Raw genomic sequence first — 26,789 nt, forward strand, 5'->3', positions numbered from 1 at the left:
GCCGCTTTTTCGTCACTTGAATGGTACAGTGAACGTAAACTCTTATGAATGAAATCATTCTCTTTCACTGCCTCTTTTTCGTCACTGGAATGGTACAGTGAACGTAATCATGTACTTAAAAGTAACCATTAACATAAATTTGTTCTATCCCTGCAAAGAAATTAAAAGGAATGTTAATGAAAGTGCAATCCAAAAGTTGTTGATTATGAAGGAACAATAACCTCTTCTCCAACGAAAGTAGTCATGGGGAGATACGGTAGACTATTTTCTAGGTCATTACCGATATTCAGTTTCGAAAAGTACATGACTAAAGGAACAGTCTGGAACAACCCTGAAAGTAATCAGGGGGAGATGCCGACATCAGAGGGAGGATCCAAGGATATGATGTCGACATAATTTACTTCGAAATTGAAGTTTTGTTGTACTCTTTTTCCCTTCGATCGAGAATAGTTTTTCCCAAAAGGGTTTTGTCACTCGACAAGGTTTTTAGCGAGACAACACTAAAAACATCAAGTATGTTGAGCGTTGAAGACATAAAGATCGTGTTGATACTGAAAATATAGGAATCAAAGAAATGAAACGCGATAGTCGGTTAAGCAGCGTAACTTTCAGAATCAACAACAAGGTCTTATAAACATTCAAGTCACCAAAGTAATGTGTGATAAACTCCTTTTGACTGCATTAGACTAATGAAAATTGTCTGACATCAGGGGGAGCATCTAATGGTGTGTTGAACTCTTTTCCTTCACCGAGGTTACTTTTCCCCACAGGGTTTTGTTACTCGGCAAGGTTTTTAATGAGACAACAAAAAATACCGGGACTGTAATTTCCCAACTAAGGCTATTGTCTTTCCCACGAGGATTTTCTGCCTTAGGAGTTGTGAAGCAACTAGTCAACTTCAATGGAGCAAAGTGATCATCTTTAACAGATCACCTTTACTTGCATCTGTCACGTTGTACTCTTTCCCCTTCTTCAAGGCTTTGTCCCACTGGGTTTCCTTGTCAAGGTTTCAATGAGGCAACGTATATGCCTCTAACTATGTTCTAAGTTTGATTAATATTGTACTCTTTTCTTTAGTTCAGGTTTTGTCCCTGTCGGTTTTCCTGAGGAAGTTTTAATGAGGAAATTAACTTAGATCATCGATCTTTAAAGATCGTATTGCATGTGATGAACTACATGTAAAGCATGAGACACCATGTGAAGTACTACATGTGAAGAGTTGTACCAAGGTTTTATCCCACTGAGTTTTTCCTTGTCAAAGTTTTAGTAAGGCAATTGATTTCGGCACAAGTCATCAAGGAGAGAACGACATTTGAAGAACTACATTTAAAGCACTATGTGTGAAGCACTATGTGTGAAGCTTTGTTATTGAACCACACAAGGGGGAGTGTTATAGGGCCTGTGGCCCATGGATGTGTGGTCCATTAGATGAGTAGGTCTTCCCTGTCCCTGTATATAAGAGAACATTATATGTATGTAAATAGTTAGATGCCTCTTGATCAATACCAAGTTCTTCTCATTCTCTATCTCTTGCTTTAACCTAATTGTTACTCCAAAAGTACTATATTTATTGATTAATATAATTTGTGTTTACATCAAAAAAAAAGGTCTTATTTAGACCCTCGTTGTAGATGGGGAAAAACGATTTGCTGGTTTTTACGGAATTAAGGAGACGACCATACGAAGGAGACTCTCTGAACCGAGCGAAATGTTCAACCTCACACAGATGCACTGCAAGAAGGGACTGCTTTGAATTCGAGAGATCAATCTGTAGTACTCCGGCCTAAACCAAGACGATGGCCGTTCCAGAGTAAATTCGGTCACAAGAGAGGATGGGTCGATCTGTAGGAGGGAAGCTGAGAAACGTGTGGAATCAATGGTAATCAAATATTGTAGGTGTGTTATGTATTCTGAATAAGATAAGTTCTGAATGATTGAATCTTTGTTGAGAGTGATTACTCAGATGTTGAGTTGTTAATCTCGTGTTGTCTGTTTGACGTGAGATTCCTGTATATTCCATCATGATTCAGAGACTTATTTATATTGCTGGAACTGTAGACACCATGATCCCATGAAGTGTGACAGTTGATGGAATCAAAGAGTGGGGAAATGGAAAATCGTGTTTGAAACCAGTTGCTCATCGTGCGGAGACTTGGTCGATTTTCCATCCACTACTTTGTTAACTCCTTCAACTGATTGCACGATTTGCTCACATTCCATCGTGTGTATGAACACATGTGCGGTAGACCGCCAGACCATAACCCTAGTTTATATCCACCCATGTGACACGATTGACGTCTCGTGGTTAATTAGTCAGTTGTTGACTTCATGACTTTATGGGACGATGAGTCCACGTATTTGCTGAGTTGAACATGATCTTGCAAAATGTCCTGAGACTCATGAATTGAACGTGCCTGTTGAGACAGAGGTATGATTCTTAAGTAAACGTTGATAGTTAATGTGAGCAAGTATTTCTCATTCGATGAATTGTTGAATATTGATAGTTGAACCAATATTCCTTGGTTTGAGCAAATATTGCTCATCTGAGCAAATGTTGCTCATTTGATGAATTATTGGTAGCGTGACCAAGATAAAATATTAATTTAAAATACTGGTAATTGAACCGAGCATAATTAATAAAAATACTGATCATGAGATCGTCGTAAAGTTATTGGTGTTTGAATATGGAATTATGATCCTTGGACTCAGAAACCCTAATTCGATCAATTGATGACCAATTGATGGTTTATTTGAAAATTAACCATGGAATGAAGGAGGGACCGTCTACATGGGATCATGTATCGGCCATGTAGCACCCATATGTTCGAGTGAGCAAATACCAAGGTCTCTTGAAGAGTTGGTGATTTGTTGATGAAAGAATGATTAAATGCTGGTTTAATCATTTATTAGAAAAATGCTCGTCTGAGCCTTAGGTGATAAAACCTAATTAATTATGAAGAGATGAGGGACCAACCAAGGGGTCATGAAACCGTCCCTGGATGGTCACGGGATCGAATGTCGATCGCTCTATGAAAATTCCAAAATTATTTGGAAGAGTTTTGGACATAATACGTGCAATTGCGCAAATTAGGTCAATTCATGAAAATATGTGGGACCGGCTCCGTGCGAGCCAAAGAGCCAACCTTGGTCGGTCAAGGTAACATGCTCACGTCGTCAAAACGTCCGTATCTCAGTCGAATTTTGGTATTTTTTGCATGCGTTTGAGCAACCATTTGAGAAAATATGACAAAATCAGGGTTTAGCTGAAACTGAGGAAACTTCATGAGATGAAGGAAAACAATTATAAAATGAAGGAATGATGAAGCGTAGGACCGCTGAGGCAAGGCATGGTCGGCCGGTCAGTGACCACGGTCCCATGGTGCCTTTCCTAATTTTATATTATTTTTCATGATTTTATGAAAATATCATGAAATCAAGGAGTTTGTTGAAATTAAGGAGTTTCCTTGAAGCGAAGGAGTTTCAATGGGATCAAGGAAACAAATAATATTAAAATAATAAAATAAGGGCATGTGGGACCGTCTTTGAGCATCGTCGGCCGGCTGGGACCCGGTCCCGTACGTTTCCCTAATTTTATGTAATTTTTGTGTATTATTTCCATGATTTTTCATAATTTGAGAGAAATACCATGAAATCAAGGAAATTTAAAATAATAATAATAAAATAAAGGGACGTGTGGGATCGGTTAGGGCATGGCCGGCCGGCTGGGGCCCGGTCCCACGAGTTTCCCTAATTTTATATTATATTTTTCATGGTTTTATGAAAATACCATGAGATTAAGGAGTTTTCATGAGATTAGGAAAATATTAATAAAATAATAAGGAACCATGAGGTGTGGGGCCGGACGAGATCAAGGCATGGCCGGTTGGCCAATAAACACGGCCCCACGACATTTTTCCCAATTTTATATTATTTCCTTGGTGCGAAGGAAACACCATGAAACTCAGGAGTTTCCTCAAAACGAAGGATATTTGTTCAAATGAAAGGATTTTCATAAGATCAAGGAAAATAACAAAAATATGATAAAATATAAAACTGGCATGGGACTGGCCACGGCACGGACGGCCGGCCAGTGGTCCCAGTCCCCCAGCACATTGGTCAATATTTTATTATTTATTATTTTCTTTCCTATTTTGCATAGGTTCATCGTTTCGTCGTATTTTGAAATACTCGTTCGTGCGTTCAGGTGATTGTTAGTGCATCATCGTCGAGTACAGTTGCACCTTTTGAGTTGGGGCTTAATCGAAGGTAACTCAGACGCCCGTATGTTGAATATTTATTACTAACCCATGGAATTCTGCTGGGAAGAACCATAGATTGAAGTAATGAAATATTACGAAAATATTTGGATATTTTCAGAAATTCAATGGATGAATCCAAGAATTTAGGAACAATTAATTGATGGCTCTATACTAGTACGATCGTCTAGGAGCATTAATTATTCTGAGCTACATGATCTAGTTGAAGCGTCATATCCTTTATATAGTCAGGGAAAACTGTTGTTTGTATCCTGAAGACGTTATTGCTCTATACTAGCAGGCAAGCTGTCTAGGAGCCGTCCAATCTCGTGATTCTATATAGAAGTAATTACTGAAGTGTTTAGTATTCATGATATATGTCGTTGCCTAGCCGAGAGACTACATATCTGCATGTACTCTGAGAGACAGTATTCTCAGTCAGAGATTCAATGAGAGTCCCGTGTCTCGATACTCGCATCTGATTGCTGGATCAGAAGTTCGTATAATTATGGGTTTATGATTTTAGCCTTTGTCGAAAAACCACCATCTACATTAAGTACCCTGCTTAATGAGGAACAACCGTGTCCTCAGTCAGCTTTAAATGGTGATTTTCCGGTTATAACAAAGTAATTGAACTTAGTCATAAGTTAAAACGTTACCGGATTTTGATAGTACGAGCAAACCACGACTTGAATGAAGATCCCAGTGGAATGATAGAGCATCGTTCGATGAGCATAAATTGGTGTTGAACCGCTGATTTGGACGACGGGACCTTGGTCGTTTAGGATTCGCGGGCCGGGCCCAATTAGGAAATCCTTGTGAAATTAGGTTTTGGAAATAAAAGGGAATTAATCCCCTTTTTTTTACTTCACCTAAACCGACCACCACCTTCATCACCTTCACGCCAGGGAGGAAGAAATTTCGCCAGAGTTTCCAGCGCCGCTGACCGTCGCCGCCACCGTCCAGCCAATTTCTGGCCGGCGCCGACCAGGTACGGAATTTTTTTTTTTTTTTTGAAGTTCATAAGAGTTCCATGAAGTGATCATTATTGGGTTATATATACATGTGCATATATATGAGTGTGAGTTTTGTTGAAAAACCCATTTTTCTTTGAAAACGTATGTTCGTTTGATCGTTAGTTTGAGAAACTAATAAAAATCCCTGATTTTAGAAGAGATTTTTTTTTATACATAGACTCAGGTCCAGTGATAAAACTTTGTTTATGAGCTTTCATGAGAACCAAGGTTTTATCATAAAAGGAGTGAACTTTCACTAAACCGAAATAAACCCTCGTTTTAAAGAATGACGATAGCACGAAGGAAAAAAGTTTTTTTTTTTTATATAGACTTGTGTCCAGTGATAAAATTTTGTTTATGAGCTTTCATGGAAGTCAAAACTTTATCTTGTGAGCTTTCACAAAAATTGAAATAAACCTTCGTTTTAAAGACGGACGATGATACGAAGGAAAAGATTTTTTTTTATATAAGATCGTGATCTGTCTACGAAAAATATCTTTGTATACAAAACCGTGACATGCTCGCGGAATTATTTTTTTTTGCGTGAGTTATCACTCACAAAAATAAAAACGTGAGTTATTGTTCATGTTTTTGTAAACATATATTTTCAAAAACAAGTTTGATTTTGAGTAATATTCAAAGTAAACAATTATTTATGATGAAATAATGTTTTAGTTCTCATAATTCCATGGTGAATGTTCACACAGTAGAAATGTTCATGATTTTATGGAAATCTGAGTTTCGTTCGTTTTTTGTAGGTTTCGAAGAGACGAACGATTTTTGAGGTGTTTAACTCTCGCATTACTATCACTATTGTTAGTGGAATCATGAAAAGGTAAGAGTGAAGAATTACCATTTTGTAGATGCTAGTATTTCCATTCGCATGATTCCATCATCTTGTTGAATTTCATATCTGAATGATGTACTGAAGTAGAATGCAGTGTGAATTTTACAGCTATTCCGTAAAGATGTTCAACTCCCAGGCTAATGACGCTTCGAGAGATGAGATGTGCGTTGATGATGATATCTCCAGAGATGAAACATGTATGGATGAGACTTCCGTTGGCGAATAGAGGATGAAGCCCCTGGAATTAAGAATGTCCCGAATGTGGGTGATGCATTTTTTGAGGTTCAGAAGGAAGCTGAAAAACATCTCAAATCTCCAGCGTATCGTCTTCTGATAAATCCCAGAAATGTTACTCAGAAGAAATTGGTGACTCCTAAGACAGTGATCCGGTTTTGCGTTGAACGAGGGATCTTCTTTGTATCAATCATAGAGTTTAAGCTTTCTCGACAACCTTTGGAAAAATTCTCTGGATGGGCAAGACATATTATGGGTTTCCCTCATGTCAGGGCTATGCTCGATCATGCGCAAGTGACGAGAGCTATTCAGGCTTCTGGAGACTTATTCATTTTTCATGATGCGAGAGGTATTGTGGCTCTACTTGCTCGTTGGTGTATTCCCACTCACACCTTCATATGTAGATGGGGAGAGTTTACCATTACCTTAGAGGATGCGGCTGCTTTGATGCATCTCCCAATCACGGGAAATCTCCCTGGGGATCTTTCAGATGAGGAAACTGCAGTTTCTAACATCTTGACAGCTGCAATGGAGGAAGTGAATAAGGCGTCTGGCAGTAAAGGATGCTATGCTCACTGGTTAACACGCTGGTGGCCAAAATACGAGGTTCTAATAGTCCCATCGACGGTATGTTAACCATTGCTGCTTTCTTATGTTTATGGCTGTCCAGAGACATATTTGAAGACAGTAGAAACTTGTTGAAGCCCTTCGTGATCCCCTTTTCTATCAAGATGGCTCAAGGTGAGAAACGTCCGATAGGTAGCTTATTCCTGGGTTCTTTGTATTCTAACTTGGACTCCTTGATAATAGACTCCAGTGTGTCGAATGGCTTTATGAAGATTGAGTGTTATGCCAACACGATGTTTCTTCAAGCTTTGATGTGGGAACACTTCAAGAACTATGCACCTATTCCACGTAATATTTTGCAAGGACCGAATGCTGATGCTCGTCACATCTTCTCTGAGAAAGATAATGCCAGGATCATGCACTGGTCTACAAAGCAGCCCTGGTCTAAATCACGCCTCATTGATGTGTTAGATGATGAATCTGAGTTCAACTTCCGCCCGTGGGTGTCATTTCCTGCTTATGTTTCTCAGCCGATAACTTTCAATACTGGAGAGAGTGTGGTTCTGACGTCTGGTGCGAATCTGAATGATGGTGAGAGATCTTTCATGTTGAGTTGCACCCCCAGTCATTTGCTATCGGCCATGTATGGAGAGTTTTCAGTGGAGGAATATAACATTGATAGGGCGGCTCAACAGATGGGTATTGATCAGTGTGTTCCAACTATACGGAGAAGGAAGCCGTCAGTTGAGCAGCTTAAGACTCATTTGGACCATACTCATGTGGAAGGAAGTAATTACTGGTTTCCTTGCTTCGAGAGATTTGCGTATGTAACTCCAGGTTATGTAGAATTTTGGGATCAACAACTTGAGCGGTTTCATGAATTCGTGATGGTTGGTCAGCCTCCAGTGAAGGATCCCCCTTCTACTGAGATGATTTCTGGTCGACCAAGATTGAAGTATCTCTCTGGTGATAAACGAAAATCGTCTCTAGGATGTTCTCAGGTATGTTTCTTCATATAATCTTCATGAAATTATGAGAACTGTATTCTAATTATGTTACTGAATTTTACCACAGGTAGGTCGTAATGTAAGACCTCGAATCCGTGTAGATTTCTCAGAAACTGAAGCGATTGTTCACGGCGGAGAAGGAAGGAACAAAACTTATAAGCTGTTACGTAATACCGTAAAGTCCCCAGTTGGTTTGGTGAGTTTCTCAGTATTTCCCTTGTTGCGACTTTTTCTCGCCCGCATTATTAGGATCATGAAACCAATGTTGTTATTCCGTTGCAGAATTTTACTCCATCAAGTATCGACGGTCTTCGGTTTTCTGCTACTGAGCAAACAATTCCTGATTTGAGCGATGAAGAAGAAGTTGTAAGTATTTCTTCGCATATTCAATTATGATGCTTTATAGATAAAATGTTGATTGTTGAGGATGTATCCAGGAGGATGTCGTCATGGAGACGGAGAATGCTGATACCCGGCCATCCTATGAGAATAGAGACGAAAGCACTTCCAAAGATTCGGAGCCGAATAGAAGTAATGAGCCTTTTGTCGTTAACACGGACAATCCCAATTCCTTGAATACTCCGGAGACCCCCCAAGTAAGTACATGTCCTGTATACTCCTCATAGAGGTATGAAAGTGTTGATTTGTGAATGAATGAATGAGAATCCATGTGTATACACGAAAAACTTAGTCGAAATTCGTCGTCAGAAAATTCAGAACTCAGGTTTTTAGCAAAAACGCCGTAAAATCTTCATCTGGAGTCGGATTTTCATGATCTGCATATGCATATTCAAGCCCGGAAAATTTCCAAGCTGTAGCAGAGAAGATTTTTAAGTTTTGAGCACGTTCAGGGCCTAAAAAAGGCGAAACAGTAAACTTCCAGGAGACTTTCAGAACTTTTTCAGATGGTATATTGCTCAATGTTTTGACCACATCTCCTTGCTTGTTCATCGGATTGTCATGAAATTTTGAAACGATGTAAAGGACATCCATATGAAGAGAATGGTATATAACCCATACTCAAAGTACTTGTAGATTGCTCCCAGTTATTCTTTAGTACAGAGCAGAGTACAGGTTTTTCAGACGAGGTTACCGTAAAACGTATTTTCATGACTTTCATGGTATTTGCTAGTGTCTTGGGTGTATAATGATGAACTTTGGTGATGTTGAGCTTCTTGTATACTGTATTTTATGATCTCACTCGGTTTCATGCTTAAATGACTCTAACCTCATGTAATCTTCGTATTAGGTGTCAAATACCGAAGTTGAGGATATTGAAACCAATGAGGATAACTCGAACTTCCCTGGAGTTATTGATGAAGAGACAACCATACCTGAACTTCAAGGCCATGAGAAGGTTGTCACTGAAGTTATGGAAACCCAGATTTTTGTTGCTTCAGTGATAGAAGAAACTGAAACACCAGTAGTGAATACTGAAGAAACTGTTACCCCGATTGTAGAAGCTGCTTCAGTAATTGAGAACCGTATAGTGGTGCATGAATATACAAGTGAAGGGGTTGATTTTGATCCTCCATTTGATGCTTCACTCCCGTATCATGAACTAGTTGGTGGATTCAGCGTTCCCATTGGATATGCTGGCTTGTACGAGAAAATATGGAAGAAGTTTGGTCATCTGATTGTTGACAGGGATCCTGTACGTGCTTATGCTTTAACAATGCAAGTAGGTATTATCCTGCGTTTCGTAAGTGATATATGCACTAGGGCCAGGAATACTGTGACTCCAGATATACTATTTGATTGGGAGTTTAACTTGGAGAATTCAGAAAGACTTGGCTTCAATTTGAAGTGGCCTAGTAAGCAAATGAACGCTATCAAGGACTCATGTGAGAACAACATACCATTTACCAATGATGCTATGATGGAGAAAGAAGACAAGATTGCCAGACTGGCTGAAGAGTTGAACAAGGAGAAGGCGGCTTTGCAGGTTTTGAAGGATGCAGAGGAGCGAAAATCATTTTTTTGCTGATTTTCTTTGATTTCCCTTTCATAATCTCTTGAACTTCTGAACTTCTGAGAGATGTGAGGTTTTTATTTGGGTTTTGATATTAGCTGGTTTTGGATTGGTAGATGGTTAAGTATTTTCTTTTGGATTTGATAGAGATTTTCTTTTAAGAAATATGAACTGAATTTTGGTAAATTGTTGAATTCAAATACTGATTGCAAGTATTGCAAAGGTTTTGGAGGAATTGAAATACAATGAAAGAAAATCCTAAATGCCAAATCCAGACGCCATGAATGCTCAAACGCCCAATACCTCAAATGCCTAATAATTTCAGACGAACGCCTTAAGCCAATTCTCATGAATTACTGGCAGGGTTCTGCCGTCTATGTTGATTAATTTGTAGTATCCTCCAGTTATGGATTTAGCAACCATAAATGGTCCTTCCCAATTGGAGTTTCTTGCAGAGTGAAGACCGCGTTGAACTGCTTTGAGAACCAGGTCTCCTTCATGAAATTTGTTAGGTTTGGTTGACCGCGTCTTGAATATCTTCTGTTGATTCGGAATTCCTCGTGTGATGAGATTTCGTGGTTGTGGCACATATGGACATTCGTGCAGAAAGGAGTATCCTTCATAATGTCTGTCATGCTTAGCCACATCCTCCGTAATGAATCTTTTGATTGGATGATCAACTTCAAGAGATTCTGGACCCAACCATTGGGTGAAATATTGTTGTGGCGAGATTATCCACTCATATCATTTTGCAATTGCTAAATTGTTTGTGGAGTGAAGCCCTTGTACCAAATAAGCATATTTGAAAACTGACGATATGGGCACATGAGAAGTAATAAGACTTGCCTGAGTGCGAAATCTCTTGACGAAAGCGTTTGGATGTTCCTCAGGATTTTGTGTAAGTTCTGTCAAGGCTTTGACCTCCTCCAGATACTCGAATGGTGAGATATATTCTTTTTCTTCCTCCGAGTCAGAGGTTTCTTCAGCAGAGAGATGTGTAATTGAAGGTGTCAGTGTCACCTTGGTCAATATTTTATTATTTATTATTTTCTTTTCTATTTTGCATAGGTTCATCGTTTCGTCGTATTTTGAAATACTCGTTCGTGCGTTCAGGTGATTGTTAGTGCATCATCGTCGAGTACACTTGCACCTTTTGAGTCGGGGCTTACTCGAAGGTAACTCAGATGCCCGTACGTTGAATATTTATTACTAACCCATGAAATTCTGCTGGGAAGAACCATAGATTGAAGTAACGAAATATTACGAAAATATTTGAATATTTTCAGAATTTCAATGGATGAATCCAAGAATTTAGGAATAATTAATTGATGACTATATACTAGTACGATCGTCTAGGAGAATTAATTATTCTGAGCGACATGAGATAGTTGAAGCGTCATATCCTTTATATAGTCAGGAAAAATTGTTGTTTGTATCCTGAAGACGTTATTGCTCTATACTAGCAGGCAAGCTGTCTAGGAGCCGTCCAATCTCGTGATTCTATATAGAAGTAATTACTGAAGTGTTCAATATTCATGATATATGCCGTTGCCTAGCCGAGAGACTACATATCTGCATGTACTCTGAGAGACAGTATTCTCAGTCAGAGATTCGATGAGAGACCCGTGTCTCGATACTCGCGTCTGATTGCTGGATCAGAAATTCGTATAATTATGGGTTTACGATTTTAGACTTTGTCGAAAATCCACCATCTACACTCGTATATGGGGTTTTATATGTGTAGTGAAAATAAGGATTTTTTTAACAAAGGTGTAGTTAAGATCCAACACCTTTATATTTAGTAGCTCATAATCCCTCTTTAGTTTTTAGGACTTTAGGTTGTGTGTGTTTCCCATGTGGCAACATAAACAAGACATCTTCATTCCAATTTTTTCTTATGTTTTGGGGGAAAATAAAGATGTTGTTTGTGATTTTTTATGGATTAAATGTAAACTTTATTTTTGGTATTTTATTAGAGCTATCTTTTTATCAAAAAATAAATAAAAATTAGAGCTATCTTTTTTTTTTTTAATTTAAATCGTATGATTATATTTAGAAATAATTAGGATTCGTACAAAGCTTTAATTGTTGGATGATACCGCTCCCCCTTCTATGCACTCCTTGGAAGTCACTTATGTTGATGCAGTTAAGAAGCAAATCCCGTCCAATTTTCTTTGTCTGCAAGAGATTCCATTTTATGGCAATGTAACCGGGTCAAACATGCACAAGATTATCTTTTGGCCGTCCCCATTAGTGGGTTAGATCAATGCCTTGGGCCCAGACAGTTCAGAGCGGTAGTTTGTATCGGCTTGGCATCCCCTTGTTTGTCGAAGATAATTTGTGCTCTAGTTGTAATAGGCCTATGGATATTTATGGTGATCATGCACTCCATTGTGCCAAAGACGTTGGCCTCAAGTTTCGCCATGACCTTGTTCGTGATGTAATTGCGGATATTTGCTACAAAGCTGGTGTGCATGCGCAAAAAGAAGTTGCTTTGAGATTTTTGTCAGATAATAATAAGGATTTACGTCCAGCAGATATTCTTGTCCTTAACTGGAAAAACGGCCAAGATGTGTGTACGGATGTCACAGGTGTCTCGCCCTTCATCGGGGAGGGGGACCGTGCTTTTGTTCCAGGTCAAGCCATTTCGAAAGCAATTTTGCGTAAACGTACTAAATACTTACATGAATGTACTTCACACGGGTATGGTTTGAGTGTTTTAGCTTTCACTACCTTGGGGGAGGTTAGTGAGGATACTATTTGTTTTTTTTAAGCGTCTGAAGAACTGTTTAGTTTGTAATGATGCCGGTAGTGGTCTAGGAAAATTTATTTTTCATACATTGGGTGTTCTTGTTCAGAAAGGAGTCGGTGGCCAGCTTGTTGTTCGGTTACCAACTAGAGCTTGTTTTATTAAATGGTTATTTAATTTAGGTAAGCAAAAGCTTACTAGGATAGTTTGACATTGTCAAGATGACTGTCTAAAACTAGACAATCACCTTGACAATGTGCAACAAAAATTAAGCCATGTCATCTTCACATTGATTTAAAAAGTTGGGTTGGAGAAGAATTTTAGGGAAAATGAATGTCTATCCTACGTGTACTTAGACGTTTATCTTCACATACATTCCATTGAAGAAACTCTAAATGGGGGTCTAAAATCCTACTGTCATGAAAAATAATAAAATTCACTCTCTACCGCAGATGCTCTACCATTTTAGGGGCGAGCATTCCGAGAAAGACTTTTTCTTTTCAATAAAAATTTAAGAATAATTAAGATTTTTAGTGGAAAAAGTATTTGTCAAAGGAATTTAAAATATATGTGAAGTACCGATAATATCGTTCTATATAGATTACTTTCCCCGTGATTTTGATAGCGAAATAATTAGTTATCTTGTTAAGATCGATACAATGGTAGCAAAATCATTTAGTATTTTTTGCGGTCGCTACAGTAACATGAATAGTCAACAATATTCAGTATGTGATACATGTAGTAGTGCCTTGGACTAGCATAGTATGAGGACCAAATTTGCTTGGCGAGGACCTGTTTGCTAGCTTGAGCCCGATTCCCCATAATATGAAACCTTATCCTCTATCAATTGGTATAAAAGGGAGTTTTCCTTTCGTATATTTTTCTAGTCATTGAAAAACATCTTCCCTTCCTCTGCTTCACGCTACTATTAAGACTACTACCGACCGTAATCACAACTGCCATCCGATCTCGGCGATCAGATTTCTGCCTCGGTAATTTATTTATTTTCTTCTTGATTTGAGCAAATTTTTCTCTTGTTGCCATTGTCTTCTTAGGTACTCTAAGCATCATTCTTCTTCTACCGTAATAGCAACGGTAAGGTCTTTGGAGCATAAGTTGGTTATAGAGAGTTACCAGTAGTAGGAAACGTCTTCTTGTGGAGACTTGGGAGTTTATGATGTAAAAATATTAACATGGACATACTGTCCATAGCGACATCATCCGCCATAATATCTCTGGAGATGCTGGAATAAATCTTGAGTGCCCCGTAGGGACGTTCAACTCACTTCAGTAAACACTTAGTAGATTTGACCGAGGTGTTTGGTGAAATCAAAATTTTGTTGAGGTAGCGATGCTTCAGAACACTAAGATGAGTGTTGAGGCACCAGTACCGTCGGAACACTAAGATGAGTGTCGAGGCAGTGGTGTCACCTGAACACTAAGATGAGTGTTGATGAAGATGAATGTGGAGGCAATATTGCCGCCAGAATACTAAGATAAGTATGGAGGCAATATTATCGTCAAAACACTAAGTTGAGTGTTGAGGTAGTGGTACTGCTACCATCAGAGTACTAAAGTGAGTGTTGAGGGACTGATGATGCTGCAGTCAGAATACTAAAATGAGTGTTGTGCTACTGCCGTCAGAGCAGTAAAGTGAGTGTTGAGGAAATGTTGTCGTTAGAACACTGAGATGACTGTTGAGGCCATGGTGTTGATGGCGTTAGAGAACTAAAGTGAGAATAACCATGAATTAGTTCAGTTGTCGAGTTAATGGATATGCAATTGATGAATAAACTCCAGGTATTTAAAGTTTATGTTGATACCATGACTACAATAACAAGATTATAATCCGAGCATTGATATATATACACATAACAAGTCCAAGGAATTCAGGCGTGAAAATTCTGTGACTTGAGACAAGTCCAATATTACTCAATATGAGTCTAACTATTAATATATGGAACAAGTTCAAGGAATTCAACTGTGGAATTATTGAGACTAAGAACGGGTTCAGTGTTGTTGTTATACACTGGTGGAAATCTATTCAGGAGCTTTGGCATCCATTCAGGAACAAGAATATGTTCTGGATGCACAATCTGTATTGTCGGAAAACATATGGAAAGGAATTGAAACCATCACCGGTACATTTTGAGGACAATATTAATTTATACTGGTTGTCAATTCATCTAGGAGTTGTTCTACCCAGTATAGATTCAATGTTGTAGAGGTAAGTGTTGATGAAGTGGTGTTGGTGCCGTCAGAATACTAAGGTGAGTGTTGAGGCAGTGGTGTTGTTTCCATCAGAACACTAAAATGAGTGTTGAGGCAGTGGTGCTGCTGCCGACAGAACACTGTGAATAACATTCATAACCTTTAAGTGAATTGAAAGAAACGTATATATACTTGAAATAAGTCAAGTCTATATTACTAATCTCGAATGGAAGTATGATGTGTTCATTGATGCCGATACGTCTTCATGTTCTTCATAGTAACACGAGAAAGTCTCAACATTTCAAATATTTATATTCTAACCTAACGAAGTTGACTCTAGTAACCTAATCAAGCATTCCCAAGTTTTCTAGTTAAAATATGACAACCAAACTTGACATATCAATGCCTGATGGGTTCAATCGAGCAATGCTCTAATTTTTTTTTCCTCTTTCCTCTTTTCTCTTTTCTCTCTCTTTCTTCTTTTTTTCTTCTTCTGCAACTTTTCTCATTTTATCATGAAAAACTACTTAATGAAGGTTTTAACTATCTATAGTCTCATATTACTTATTGATCATGTAACTCCGAAGACACAGTTACCATTATCTCCAACAAGCGAGTGACCGTTACGCTAGATTTAAAGAAGAATTTTGCCTAAATATCTAAATTGGTCTCATCAAGATCCATTCAATTAGCAAGGTGTATATTATACTGAAAAGAGGGTGTTCGGTATCCAATTAACTGATTTCAAGCTTAAAGGGAGTCTTCCACTGATACAGGTGTATCCCTACTCCTCTTAGGAACCTAGTGTTAGAGCATTGCTCGGTCAAACTCGCATGCATTGCTATCTCAAGCATGTTTGACAATGTTAGTGATCAAAACTATAAGTCTTGATTTCTAGCCTATTTGTAGATGTCTCGGACTAGGACATAGATAGTGTAGTTGAGCTTAAATCTCTCGACGTTCATCTCTTGAAGACGAAGAACTACTAAGGGGAGCTTGTGGAACTTCTTCGACAAAAGGTATGTGGAGACTTGAGGGGAGTCTTCCGATGATACAGGTGTATCCCTACTCCTCTTAGGAACCTAGTGTTAGAGCATTGCTCGGTCAAACTCGCATGCGTTGCTATCTCAAGCATGTTTGTCAAGTTAGTGATCAAAACTATAAGTCTTGATTTCTAGCCTATTAATAGATGTCTCGGACTAAGACATAGATAGTGTAGTTGAGCTTAAATCTCTCGACGTTCATCACTTGAAGACGAAGAACTACTAAGGGGATCTTGTGGAACTTCTTCGACAAAAGATATGCGGAGACTTGAACTTATCTATCACTTGGAAAGTCCATTTCTATTGTCTCTTATATTGAGACATAAGTCGTGTTACGATATGGTTTTCTCTATACACATTTGATATTTCGAGCTGAGTATATCTCGCTTATATATTTCTCGAAATATGTGTATGTAAGCTTTCGCTTCGACCAAGTTCATCTTATATCATGAGAAAATTGTCGAGTAACATCTTACATGGTTTGTGTGATACAATCATTTGGTGTAAGATTTGGAAGGTTTCAATAATGATTATTTCAATATTTTGAAAAATGTTTCAATGATTGAAATAAATAGTTGATGATGTAACCATCTTTGGATATAATCATATATAGTGTGCTCGCACATTAGTGTATAAGTCCATAAACCGGAAGCCAAGAGTAGCATATGTGAAAAAGTGGGGGTACAACAACCACACCCAATATTTCGCTTAGCAATCTGTATGGACAAACTCCAATATACTTTCTAGAGAATCAACTAGACAGTCAGACTCAATCTAGATAAAAAGTATATAAAAGAGTTTATATCTCTATCTCTCGATTTGATATATACTCAGCAAATAGAAATCTGCGAGTCTTTATCAAATACTAGAGAGATAACTTGGATGGTACCAAGACCAATATCCAAGTGTCAATCAATTTAAATCAACAACCAAAAGGTCGGATATTATAATTGATTGAACAACGCACAACCTGTGATATTTCAATTATATAACAAAATATAATGCGGAAAAGAAATAACACAGACACCAGAATTTTGTTAACGAGGAAACCGCAAATGCAGAAAAACCCCGGGACCTAGTCCAAATTGAACACACACTGTATTAAGCCACTGCAGACACTAGCCTACTAAATTAACTTCGGTCTGGACTGTAGTTGAACCCCAATCAATCTCACAGTGATCCAAAGTACAGTTATGCTCCTACGTCTCTGATCCCAGCAGGATGCTACGTACTTGATTCCCTTAGTTGATCTCACCCACAACTAAGGGTTGCTACGACCCAAAGTCGAAGACTTTAATAAACAAATCTGTATCACACAGAAAAGTCTACGGTAATAGATAAATCCTTCTCCCACGAATATACCTACGAGTTTTGTTCCGTCTTTTAATAAATCAAGTTGAACAGGAACCAATTGATAAACCAGACTTATATTCCCGAAGAACAGCCTAGTATTATCAATCCCCTCATAATAATCTAAATCGACGCAGCGAAAAAGATATTGCGGAATCACAAACGATGAGATGAAGTGTTTGTGATTTCTTTTATATCTTGCCTATCGGAGATATCAATCTCAAGCCAATTATTACAATTGTATACTCGTACGATAGAAACAGCAAGATCAGATCACATAACTACAAGAAAGTAGTAACGGTCTGGCTTCACAATCCCAATGAAGTCTTTAAGTCGTTAACCTGGTTTAGGAGAAGAAACCAAAGGTTAAAGTATCATACAGAAGGTGTGGGGATTAGGTTTTCCAGTTGCTAGATTTCTCCCTTATATAGTCTTTCAAATCAGGGTTTGCAATCAATGTTAGCTTGGTAACAAAGCATTCAATATTCACCGTTAGATGAAAACCTGAGTAGATTCAAGCTAATATCTTTCAACCGTTAGATCGAAAACTAACTTGTTACACACAAATGAAATGCACGTTTCTAGGCTTGTGTAACCGTACCCAAACTTGTACATTTTTTGGTTTAACAATAGTCAACCAAATGGTTATCCATATGATCACTTTCATATCAACCATATTATTCTTCACCATAACTAGTTAAAGTGACTCAAATGAACTAGTTAGAGAGTTGTTCAATTGAAAGGAAATATTATGTAACTACACAAGACACAATTGAAGCAAAAACGATTTGATTCACTCGAATCGGTTCATGAACTATATACCCACGGTTTGCAATTTGCATTCCTTATTTTATATAATAATAAGTTCGCAAACATCGTTTTTAGATATAACCTACTCAAGTTCGCGAACTTAAGTTCCCGGATGGAGTTCACAAACTCCAGCAGAATTTCTCGGGTCGAGAACTTCCGCCAGTTCGCGGACTTGGCTCACGCCACTATTCCGGTTCTCTTGATCAATAAAGTTCGCAAACTTCGGTTCAAGAAATAAGGACTTATACATATATGTGTTTCCACAACAATGCTTATATCCTCCAATGGTTATATTATCTAAACTCTCATTTCAATCATTCGAAACTTTCTTAGAAGACGTTGATATTCTATAGTTGTTATTCACAAACTATTTTTCATCAAAGTAAGCAATTTTCAAAGTGATTGAAACTTGTCATGACTTTCGTCACTAGGTAAAGATGAACTTGGCTAAAGCGAAAGCTTACCAACACATATTTCGAGAAATAGATAGGCGAGATAAACTCGGCTCGAAATAGCAAATGTGTATAATCCTTTCCTCCAATATAGTAAAACGACTTTTGTCTCAAGATAGGAGATAAATAGACTTTTGAGTGATAGATAAGTTCAAGTCTCCACATACCTTTTAGTCGATGAAGATCCACCGGTTCCTTGAGTAGTCCTTCGTATTGTATGATGATTGCCATGGAGTTCTTGAGCTCAACTAAACTTTCTATCCTAGTCTGAGACCTTATCTATAGTAGACTAGAAATCAAGACTTATAGTTTTGATCACTAACATTGACAAACATGCTTGAGATAGCAACGCATGCGAGTTCGACCGAGCAATGCTCTAACAATATGTGTGTACACGGATTTGGTGAAGGAGACAGATTAAGTATGCGTACCCATACACATACTGGCGGAAGTTCTCAAATCGAGAATTTCTGCTGAGTTTGGTTTTGGCAAAACTCATAAACCAGTCACCTTAAGTATGCGTACGGGTACGCATACTGGCGGAAATTTTTGAACCGAAAATTTCTGCTGAGTTTGGAAACTGTACAAACTCAAAACTGGTTGCTTAAGTACGCATACCCGTACGCATACTTAAGCTGGTTAGTGTGTCAAATCGGTCAAGTCCATGAACTTAAACATTTAAATCATAAGGAATGCAATCTTTGCAAACCTTGGCTATAATGTTCATGATTGATTCAAATGAATCAAACCGATTTGATTTCAATTGTGTTTTCTAAACAATTGAACAACTCTTAACTAGTTTCATTTGAGTCATTTGAACTAGTTATGGTTAAGATGAATAAGGTTGATATGAGACTAATCATATGGCTAACCTCGGTTAACTATTTGTTAACCAACATGGTGTACACGTTTAGGTACGGCTAAATAAACCTAAATGAGGGTACATTTCATTTGTGTATAACAACCTAAGTTCGATCTAACGGTTGAAAGATATTAGCTTGGTTGAATCAGGTTTTTCATCTAATGATGAATATTGAATGCTTTGTTACCAAGGTAACTGGATTGCAAACCCTGATTTGAAAATTATATAAAGAATAACTCTAACAACTGGGAAACATAATCCCCACAACTTCTGTGTGTTACTAGTTGCATAACTAGAGTCGATTCTCCTTTACCCTTAGGTTTCTTCAGGAGACCTTGTAGGTTAACGTCTTGAAGACTTCATTGGGATTGTGAAGCCAGACCCAACTATTATCTTTGTAGTTGCGTGATCTGATCTCGCTGTTTCTATCCTGTTGAGTGAAATTGAAATAATTGGCTCGAGATTTTATATCTCCGATAGGCAAGATAGAAAATTAATCACAAACAAACTTCGTCCCATCGTTTGTGATTCCACAATAACTTGTTTCACTAGTCGATTAAGTTTATTGTGAGGTGATTGATAATACTAGGATGTTCTTCGGGAATATAAGTCCGGTTTATCAATTGGTTCCTGTTCACCTTGATTTATCAAAAAATCTTGGGTATTTCTGTGGAGACAGATTTAGTCAATCCTATAGAATTTTCTGTGTGAGACAGATTTGTCTATCAAGTCTTCGACTTTGGGTCGTAGCAACTCTTAGTTGTGGGTGAGATCATCTAAGGAAATCAAGTGCGTAGTATCCTGCTGGGATCAGAGACGTAAGGAGTGCAACTGTGCCTTGAATCAATGTGAGATTGATTAGGGTTCAACTACAGTCCAGTCCGAAGTTAATTGGTAGTAAGCTAGTGTCTGTAGCGGCTTAATACAGTGTGGTGTTCAATCTGGACTAGGTCCCGGGGTTTTTCTGCATTTGCGATTTCCTCGTTAACAAAATTCTGGTGTTTGTGTTATTTCTTTTCCGCATTATGTTTTTTTATATAATTGAAATATCACAGGTTGTGCGTTAAGATCAATCAATTAGAATATCCAACCTTTGGTTGTTGATTTACATTGATTGACACTTGATCATTGGTCTTTGGTACCATTCAAGTAATTCCTCTTATATTCAATCAGGCTTGCAGATTTCTATTTGCTGATTGCGGATTGAATTAAGAGTTAGAGATATTAAACTCTTTGATATACTTTAATCTAGATCGAGTCTGAATGTCTGGTTGATTCTCTAGAAAGTGTATTGGAGTAAGTCATCTCAGATTGTCAAACGAATTGTTGGGTGTGGTTGTTGTACCCCCGCATTTTCAGTTGGTATAATAGCAGGCAAACACATTAAAGACCTCATAAGTCTGTGTTTGTAGCGATCTGATGATGGAAAATATTGTCTCTAAAAACGCTTCACCAGAAATGGATAAACTCAACATCGAGTGTGTTTTAGAAACCGTCGAAAAGGTTGAGAATCCTGATTTAAAAAAACTTATCAAGTTCTTGTGTCTCGAAAAATTTCGATGGATGAAAGAAATTGATAATCCTCGTTGCGAAGGTTGTATCAAAAAACCTATTGCTCATGATTACTCTGAAGAGGTTATTGTACTCTAGAAAAAGTTAGATAAAGAAATTCGGATCAATTCTGATCTTGCTGCAGAAATTGCAAAGCTTAAGGATTTGAAGTCCGTAAAAAAAAATTCAAAAGATTTGAACAACAACTCTAATTCTTCCTTGAAGAATTGCCATCTGTCAGGTGATAAACAAGGTCTAGGCTTTGTGAAATCTGACAGTGCTTAGAACTCTTCGAATAAGGTTAAGGTTGTTGGTACATGTTTGTTTTGTGGTTCTCACAATCACTTTCAACATGTGTGTTTGTCCTTCAAGAGAAGACTAAAGTTTGCTAGTGATTTTCATAAAAAAACTAATCAACGTGTGTCATCTCTTAAAAGACCTTCAATACTAACAAGAATGCCCAAAATGGCTAGTAGTGCTGGTATAGGAGCTTTTGATCTAAAGTCAACATCACCCTTTCTTTGGTTCCTTGATAGTGGATGTAGCAGGCACATGACTGGTGATCTCTCATGGTTCATCAATTCAAGTGATTTTGATGGTGGACCCGTAACTTTTGGAGATGGAAGCTGATGCTACATAAGCAAGAAAAGGACGGTCAAATTACCTGGCATTCCTGAAATTCATGATGTCGTATACGTTAAAGGTATGAACGCTAATCTCCTTTCTATAAGTCAAATCTGTGACAAGGGCCATAAGGTTGTCTTCAATGATAAAGGATGTGACATTGTCGACAAATCTGGAAAAGTGATTTTTCAAGGATCACATGGCAAAAATAACTGTTATCTTCTTGATACTCAGTTCAGTAACTATTGCAATTTGACTAAGGTTGAATCTACACACCTTTGGCATGAACGTTTTGGTCACATCAATTATCGTCTTCTAACTAAGATCGTTAATAAAGAACTTGTTAGAGGCGTTCCCAAAATTAGTGTTAAGGTGGAAGGTGTATGTGGTGCCTGTCAAAAGGGTAAACAAACGAAAGTTCCACATAAATCATCCCGAAATATTCTCACGAAAGCTCCACTTGATTTAATTCATATGGATCCTTTTGTCCCAAATCAACAATCTACAGTGGCTGAGAAGAAGTATGCTTTGGTTATGGTAGATGATTACACTAGATTCACCTGGGTGGCATTCTGGCTCACAAGAATGAAACTCTCAGTGAGTTCAAGATTATTGTTAATAGAATCCAGAATGAGCAAGGTCGCAAACTAAAAAAAATTAGAAGCGATCGTGGGACAGAATTCAAAGACACCAAGGTATTTGAATACTGTGATTCTCTGGGAATTATTCAAAAATACTCACCACCAATCACTCCACAAACAAATGGAGTTACTGAAAGGAAGAATAGAAATATTCAGGAAATGTCCATGGTAATTCTCCATAACAAAAACCTACCATTAAGGTTTTGGGGTGAGGTTGTTTTTACATCTTGCTATTTGATCAATTGTGTTTACTTACGGTCAAAGACCTTAAACACTCCCTATGAGTTGTGGTACGGTAGGAAACCCAACTTACACTATCTTAGAGTGATCGGCAGTAAGTGCTACATCCTAAAGGATCGAGAACAGAAAGGGAAGTTTGATTCAAAATGCGATGAGGGTATTTTTCTCGGCTATGCATCTGACAGTCTTAGTTTCCAAGTCTTTAATCTCATAACCCAAGTCATAATGGAATCAGCTAATGTTATCATTGATGATCTAAATGATTTTCATCGTCATGACTCTCCTACTGAATTGCCTCCAACCGAGACAATTGAGAATGTCAAAGAAACGTCAGAATCAGAAGAAGTTGTTCCAACGGTTGCTGATCCTGACGTCTCTAGTGATGAGGAGAAAAGTTCTAGTCAAGCTGTTCCTCTTGAACAAGAGCGTGTCTCTACACGACACCTTTGGGTTCAAAGGAATCATGATACTAACAATATTATTGGTGGTAAGTGAAAAAGCGGGGGTCTAACAACACCACTCAATATTTCGATTAGCAATCTGTATGGATAACTCTGAAATACTTTGCTAGAGAATTAACTAGACAGTCAGACTCAATCTAGATAAAAATATCTCAAGGAGTTAATATCTCTCTCTTGATTTGATTTTTACTCAAGCTAAAAACAATAGCGAGTCTTTATCAAATACAAGGAATAACTTGGACGGTACCAAAGACCAATGTCCAAGGATCAATCAATATCAATCAACAACCAAAGGTTGGATATCCAATTTATGATCACGAACGCACAACCTATATTATTTCAATTATATAAAATATAATGCGGAAAAGAAATAACACAGACACCAGAAATTTTGCTAACGAGGAAACCGCAAATGCATTAAAACCCCGGGACCTAGTCCAGATTGAATACACACTGTATTAAGCCGCTACAGACACTAGCCTACTCCAAGCTCACTTCAGACTGGACTATTGTTTAACCTCAATCAGTCTCCCACCGATCCAAGGTACAGTTGTACTCCTACGCCTCTGATCCCAGCAGGATACTACGCACTTGATTCCCTTAGCTGATCTCACCCACAACCAAGAGTTGCTGCAACCCAAAATCACAGACTTGATAATAAACAAATCTGTCTCACATAGAAAAGTCTATCAAAGGATAAATCTGTCTCCCGCAGATAAATCCTAGGTTTTGTTCCGTCTTAAGATATAAAATCAAGGTGAACAGGAACCAATTGATAATCCAGTCTTATATTACCGAAGAACAACCTAGATTAATCAATCACCTCTCTACAATCCTTCCTGACTACACAGGCGGTTTGTCGAGGAATCACAAACAGTGAGACGAAGATGTTTATGACTTCTTTATCTTGCCTATCGGAGAAATCTCACGATCTCAAGCCAATCAATCGATTGTACTCATACGATAGAAGATGCAAGATCAGATCACACAACTACAATAAAAGTAGTATCGCTCTGGCTTCACAATCCCAATGAAGTCTTTAAGTCGTTAACCTGGTTTTAGAGAAGAAAACCAAAGGTTAAATTAGAATTGACTCTAGCGAGCGCACTAGTATCACACATACGTGTGGGGATTAGTTTTTCTCAAAGCTAGATGTCTCCTTTATATAGCCTTTAAATCAGGGTTTTGCCTTAGGTACAAAGCAATCCTTATTCACCGTTAAATGAAAACCTGATTTAGATTCAAGCTAATATTTCTCCACCGTTAGATCGAAAACTTAGCTTGTCACACACACTTGGGTAGACGTTTACTGGGTTTGTGAAAACCATCCCTAAACGAGTACGTGTATGTTGTTTCAACATAGTAACCCAAAAGGTTAACCGTATGAGCATTTTGTATTAACCTTCTTCTTCTTCACCATAACTAGTTCAGTTGACTCAAATGAACTAGTTAAAGAGTTGTTCAATTGCTATGAGATCTTATGTAACTACACAAGACACAATTGAAACAAAGATGATTCGATTCGATTGAATCGTCTCATGAACATTCTAGCCACGGTTTGTATAAAGCATTCCTTAGTAATTTAATGTTTCATGTTCAGAGCACATCTTTAGATCATAACCTCTTAAGTTCACAAACAAGTTCGCGGACTTAGTTAATCGGTTGAGTTTCCAAACTCAGCCGACACTCTCGGAAAGAGAACTTCCGCCAGTTCACAGACTGAGTTCGCGGACTTAGCACACAAACGAGTTTTGGAAAATCCAGCAGAAATTCTCGGTCGAGAACTTCCGCCAGTTCGCGGACTGAGTCTGCGGACTGGGTTCGCGGACTTGGCAAGCCAATTCCACAATCCTCCCGATTTGTCTTGATCAACAAAGTTCGAAAACTTCGATTCAAGGAATACATGGTTATGTAATCTAAACACCCATTTCAATCATTGAGACATTCTCAGAGGACACTATGTAGCCGTTATTCACAGACCGATTCACGTTAGAGAAATTCTCAAAGTGATTGAAACTTTTCATGACTTTCGTCACTAGGTGAAGATAAACTTGATCAAAGCGAAACGCTTTACCAACACACGATTTCGAGACATAAGATAAGCAATGAATGCTCAGCTCGAAATGTCAAATGTGTATGATGTGTGTACACGGATTTGGTGAAGGAGACAGGTTAAGTATGCGTACCCTACGCATACTGGCAGAAGTTTTTGAACCGGAAATTTCTGCTGAGTTTGGAAACTGTACAAACTCAAAACCGGTTGCTTAAGTACGCATACCCGTACGCATACTTAAGCTGGTTACTTTGTCAAATCGGTCAAGTCCATGAACTTAAACATTTAAATCATAAGGAATGCAATCTTTGCAAACCGTGGCTATAATGTTCATGATTGATTCAAATGAATCAAACCGATTTGATTTCAATTGTGTTTTCTAAACAATTGAACAACTCTTAACTAGTTTCATTTGAGTCATTTGAACTGGTTATGGTTAAGATGAATAAGGTTGATATGAGACTAATCATATGGCTAACCTCGGTTAACTATTTGTTAACCAACATGGTGTACACGTTTAGGTACGGCTACATAAACCTAAATGAGGGTACATTTCATTTGTGTATAACAAGCTAAGTTCGGTCTAACGGTTGAAAGATATTAGCTTGGTTGAATCAGGTTTTTCATCTAACGGTGGATATTGAATGCTTTGTTACTAAGGTAACTGGATTGCAAACCCTGATTTGAAAATTATATAAAGAATAACTCTAGCAACTGGGAAACCTAATCCTCACACCTCCTGTGTGTTACTAGTTGCATAACTAGAGTCGATTCTCCTTTAACCTTAGGTTTCTTCAGGAGACCGTGTAGGTTAACGTCTTGAAGACTTCATTGGGATTGTGAAGCCAGAGCCAACTATTATATTTGTAGTTGCGTGAACTGATCTCGTTTTTTCTATCGTGTTGAGTGCAATTGAAATAATTGGCTCGAGATTTTATATCTCCGATGGGCAAGATAGAAAATTAATCACAAACAAACTTCGTCTTATCGTTTGTGATTCCAGAATAACTTATTTCGCTAGTCGATTAAGTTTATTGTGAGGTGATTGATAATACTAGGATGTTCTTCGGGAATATAAGTCCGGTTTATCAATTGGTTCCTGTTCGCCTTGATTTATCAAAAAATCTTGGGTATTTCTGTGGGAGACAGATTTAGTCAATCCTATAGACTTTTCTGTGTGAGACAGATTTGTCTATCAAGTCTTCGACTTTGGGTCGTAGCAACTCTTAGTTGTGGGTGAGATCAGCTAAGAGAATCAAGTGCGTAGTATCCTGCTGGGATCAGAGGCGTAAGGAGCGCAACTGTACCTTGAATCAATGTAAGATTGATTAGGGTTCAACTACAGTCCAGTACGAAGTTAATTGGTAGTAGGCTAGTGTCTGTAGCGGCTTAATACAGTGTGGTGTTCAATCTGGACTAGGTCCCGGGGTTTTTCTGCATTTGCGGTTTCCTCGTTAACAAAATTCTGGTGTTTGTGTTATTTCTTTTCCGCATTATGTTTTGTTATATAATTGAAATATCACAGGTTGTGCGTTAAAATCAATCAATTAGAATATCCAACCTTTGGTTGTTGATTTACATTGATTGACACTTGAACATTGGTCTTTGGTACCATTCAAGTAATTCATCTTATATTCAATCAGGCTTGCATATTTCTATTTGCTGATTGCGGATTGAATTAAGAGTTAGAGATATTAAACTCTTTGATATACTTTAATCTAGATTGAGTCTGATTGTCTGGTTGATTCTTGTAGATGGTGGATTTTCGACAAAGGGTAGAATTGTGAAACTATACTCCAGATTCGGCAACCGGATGAGTATTTATACTCATGTCTCTCATTAA

The sequence above is a fragment of the Papaver somniferum genome, chromosome 9 (assembly GCF_003573695.1).
Source record: "Papaver somniferum cultivar HN1 chromosome 9, ASM357369v1, whole genome shotgun sequence".
Classification (NCBI taxonomy): Eukaryota; Viridiplantae; Streptophyta; class Magnoliopsida; order Ranunculales; family Papaveraceae; genus Papaver; species Papaver somniferum.